At 38.3% G+C, this 4,840-nt stretch overlaps 1 long non-coding RNA gene across 1 annotated transcript; it reads left to right on the top strand.

Annotated features, from left to right (window-relative positions):
* The first annotated feature begins 2,404 nt into the window (after nucleotides 1-2,404).
* On the top strand, nucleotides 2,405-4,311 carry LOC309478478. The gene is made up of 4 exons (XR_014199007.1): nucleotides 2,405-2,561; nucleotides 2,668-2,802; nucleotides 3,215-3,348; nucleotides 4,211-4,311. It is a non-coding gene; the product is annotated as an uncharacterized lncRNA (long non-coding RNA).
* Nucleotides 4,312-4,840: the final 529 nt, after the last annotated feature.

Genomic DNA, 4,840 nt, shown 5'->3' with positions numbered 1-4,840 from the left:
GTGCTTCTGGACAGTCTTTAATTCTCGTTTGTCACGTTCAGTGACTGCAAGGGCTTCTTGGAGCTTGTCAACTTGTTTCTTTGTTTCTTGCTCCATTTCATCAGGCACTTAAAGGAATAGTTCACTTTAAAATGAAAATTCTGTCATCATATACTCACCCTCATGTTGTTTCAAACCTGTATGAATTTCCTTCTTCTGCTGAACAGAAAGGAAAATATTTAGAAGAATGTCAGTAACCAGGCAGTTTCTGGGTCCCATTGACTTCCATAGTAGGAAAAAATATATACTATGGAAGTCAATGGGACCCAGAAACTGTCTGGTTACTGACATTCTTCTAAATATCTTCCTTTCTGTTCAGCAGAAGAAAGAAATTCATACAGGTTTGAAACAACATGAGGGTGAGTATATGATGACAGAATTTTCATTTTAAAGTGAACTATTCCTTTGAGCTTTCGCTTTGAGCTGGTCTGTGCAGAGTTGAGTGTGCATCAGCTCTCTCAGGAACTCAGTGGTCTGACGCTTGAAGTTGTCCTGGACTTTCACTTCCAGCTTGTCTATGCGGCTCTGGGCACGTGTCAGCTCCTCCTGAAGGTGGGTGATGTGCTTGTCGCTTAGTGTCAGCTGGGCTGTGAAGGCATTGCTTAGGGAACAGATAATCTTGGTTAGTTCCACTTGGTTGTGGTTCTGATTCTGGCTTGAATCATGTGTCAGGAATCTTCTCAGAATTATGATTATTATTAAAAACAATAACAGTTCAATTGTCTTTGGTGTGAGGCAGTCTGTAATGCCTCTGAGACAGGCGTCTACGTCGTCAGTGGGGTTCGTCGTCCATGACATGTTGGCACGCTGGGGTGAAGAGACTGACACAGATCTGTGTGGGGTGTAAGCCTATATGTGGTTGAACAGCTAAGTGTCGTTTCAGTGACTGTACACCAATAGTGAAGTGTCGTAATGTCTAAGTTTTGGTCTCAGTGTAGACAGGTAGGCTACACTCTAAAAAATGCTGGGTTATTTAATCTACCCAACCGCTGGGTTATGAAATTCTTTACCCATTATGGGTTATTTATATGGAAGTTGGGTATTTTTTTAAAATGCTGGGTTATTTAATCTACCCAACCGCTGGGTTATGAAATTCTTTACCCATTATGGGTTATTTATATGGAAGTTGGGTTATTTTGTGCAACTCATGTGTTGAGTCAAAATCCATCAACCCAACATTATATCGTTTGACCCAGCACGTGGGTTGTTTGTGCTTCGAACGTCATCATATCGTCACCAGAGTCCACACGCCGGCAGAGAACCTGACTGATCATCCAGCGAGGCAAACAAATAATAAAAGGTATGTGTACACTACATGTCTAATTCACATTGTCTGTGTTGCGTTACCTATTAAATTACTATCTGTATATTGTCGATGTCGAGGCTAGTTGGTTGGTTTGGCTAACAACGTAGCTAACGTTAGCCATTTAGCCGTTATCAGCACGGATAGCCTGCTTGGTCTGAATTACATTTTTGTAAGGTATTATACATTAAGCAAAAGTTTATTTTTATTTATGCAGAGATGTGGGACTTGAAAGTAAATCATTACATGATTAGTGTAAGAATATAGTCTTTTGTGGTGAGAAACCGGGACAATTTTGAAAACTGAAAGGAGGACTCTGTGCGCGCCTGCGCCCCCTCACATCTTCTGAGGATTTGGTGCGACGTGACGCGGTGTCTCCTGTTTCATCAATTTGTCCTGTTATTTTGCAGGTACTATTGTTACAACAACTTGATAATATGCACTGTAATGTAAATGTATATGTTCATACCGCAGATATTTCGGGTAACGTTAATGACGTTCGGGGTTGTGAATATGTTGAATATAGGTTTATGCAGACTGTCCGCCATTTTGTGAACGCTGTAACACACGAGGTTATTGTGAAATGTGTTTAATTCGATTCAAATTGACTCCAGTTACAAGGTTATAGTGTTCATTATGAGTTTACTTTTATTTGTGTTTGGTTTAAGTTATGTATACATAATTATAAAGATCGGATGCACTTATTTTGCAGAACTGTCTCTCTAACGTTACTTGGCCTTCTGCGCGGGGCCTGTAACATTAAGAAATATATAATATATTTCTGTGCCCTATGCAATGAGCAGCCACAAATATTATTGTGGAGTAGAAACATAGACAATTTACATGTAACTTTATGCAATTTGTCATATGAATTGTAGAGAGGGAGGATTGTTTTCTCTATATTTTGTATAACTTAAGTTGATGGCGCTCTTGCAAGGGCTCTCATACCAGGTAATTATTAAACGGAATAATTATTTGATGAAGCAAAACAATCATATTTCAGTGACTGACAACTTTGTTCTTTTTTACAGAATGTACCATATCAGACGAACGTGCGTCACAGCTTAAATAATGGTTGAGAAACAATTCTCAGCCCCTCAGCCAGATAGAGACCTACATGCAGAACACGGCAGTCTACAGGGCCAAGTGGATTAGGGACTACAATTGGACCATCGATCAGATCCTCAAAGAGTTCCTTCGCCTGATGACCAAAGGCATGGTAGGTATAGGGAAATATGATCTTGAATATGAGGATGCATTGTTTAAAACGTTTTATTAGTGTGCTACATTGAATTAATTTTAAAAATGTGTTTTCCATTTTATAGATTGCACAGAACTTTCTTGTCCTGCATTGGGATACTGCATCAAAGTTGTTTGAAACATGGCTACCCATCTATGCTGAGAAGATCCTGTACCTGGCAAGACAGAGCTGACATTGCCCCTGGATGGATTAACACCAGGTAATATATTCGTAATATAATATATTAATATATTAGCATTCCTCTTTCCAACATTTTTAAAGTTTTTTGACCAAAAACTTTTCACATAATTTTGGCCAGAATAGTGAGTGATATCATCATAGGAATAGTTAAATAAATCCGTCAGCCTCTTTATGCTAATTGGGTACAAAAAATGCCAAGTTTTCACAGCAGAGTCAACACAGCAGTACCGGTGTAACTAATAACATTAACCAGTCCCTCCAGAAAAACGCAGAGTTTTTTTGTGATTGTTGCGGGCAAAAATCCTTGATTATGTGGCACGTTTTCTTAAAAAATGCGATGGAATATGCAGGATATTTATGCGACGATATTGCGAGGATTGTGAAATCACAGGTATGCCATTCCACATTGTATTGACACCTATGTCTTACAGATGGTGTTGGGGAACTCGCCCTGAGGCAACTGCCAGCCTTGCTTCCACCTACAACTTGGAGAGATGGCCGCGGTGCGAAAGTGGTTTGCCACACCATTCAGGAATGCAGCTTGGCCTTCATCGACCATAAGCCTGTAAGTCCTCAAGCACATCTAAAGGGGGAAACTTTATTCATTTTATCAACATATCTGAACTCAAGACTGTGCACGCACACATGCATATCCAGGTGTTTTTTTACTATACTTTTGGGGACAGGCATCAAATATAGCCTGACAGTATTCAGAAAATGGCTGTTCTATAAGCTTAAGTTGGTCACTATCAAAGCATCCTGGGCTTCTAGAACACCTCAGCAGTGCCACAGGCTGGTAACCTCTGTACCACACCGCACTGATGCAGTAATTTGTTCTAAAACAGGCACCAACAAAGTATTGAGTGCAGAAATTAACATAATTATCAGAAAGTTGACACTGTTGTATTTTAACCCATTTGGATCTGACTCTATGAGGTTGACTCTAAAGAAGTCTTCTAAATCTACAAAGCATTTGCGGCCCATCTATCTGACCTAACCCCGCTGCCCATCGGCCAGATAGGATAGTCAGATAGGTGGGCCACATTCGTTTTCTGAACATGTTTATTGTAATGATATATCGTCAATCAATTTATGGCTTTTTAGGTCAATTGAGGTCTGAATCGTTTTTTAAAATTGTTTTCTGTAATGTGAGCTATATGCTCTAAGACTTAATCAAAAAATATTTTGTTATGTGCAATGAGATGTAGACTATTACAGTTCAACTTTTTGAATTATAAATGCACCGAATCTTTTCCAAATTGTAAAGTTAACTAGACTTTATCATAAAACAATTTCTCTAGTGAGGACCAGGAAAATGGTCCTCACAATGTCTATATTTTAATTATACTATAGTAGTCGGTAGACACTTGGTCCTTACTCACTTGCACTCTCTAACTCCCGCTCTCTTGTATTCTTTCTTTTTTTAGCCTGGAATAAACATGGTGGAGTACCTTCATGAGGCCAAGGCATGCAAATCTCCACTGCACCAGTTCCACTATATTTTTTATATGAACTGCACCAGTTCCACTATATTGTTGCAATTAATTAATGTTAATAAAAAAAAAATTCAGAGATTACATTGTTGTTTTGTTTTTGTATTGTTTAAGTGTTTATTGCATAATATATGCATAAATCTAGCATGTATTCTGTTCTAAGTTTGTAGTTTAACAGTTTTATAGCTATGGGTAGTCTATTGCAATTTATTTTCTTAAATTGTACTGTAATGTGTTAGAATTAATCTGGCATTTGGGTTAATTTTACCCAGAATTTGGGTACGCTTTATAACAAGTATGTAGTTGAATCAACCCAGAATTGTAATTAATTTGACCCAGCATTTGGGTACACTATATAACAAATATGTAGTTAAATCAACCCATAATTGTAATTAAATTGACCCAACATTTGGGTACACTATTTAACCAAAGTATGTAGTTAAATCAACCCATAATTGTAATTAGTTTGACCCAGCATTTGGGTAGAATATTTAACTCATCTGTTGGGTTAAATATGACCGACCCATCTTGCTGGGTCAAATTAACTACTGCTGGGCTGGTGCA

The sequence above is a fragment of the Leuciscus leuciscus genome, assembly GCF_965113295.1.
Source record: "Leuciscus leuciscus genome assembly, chromosome: 1".
NCBI lineage: Eukaryota > Metazoa > Chordata > Actinopteri > Cypriniformes > Leuciscidae > Leuciscus > Leuciscus leuciscus.
Note: the sequence above shows the minus strand (reverse complement) of the source record. Positions and strands in the feature narration are given on the sequence as shown.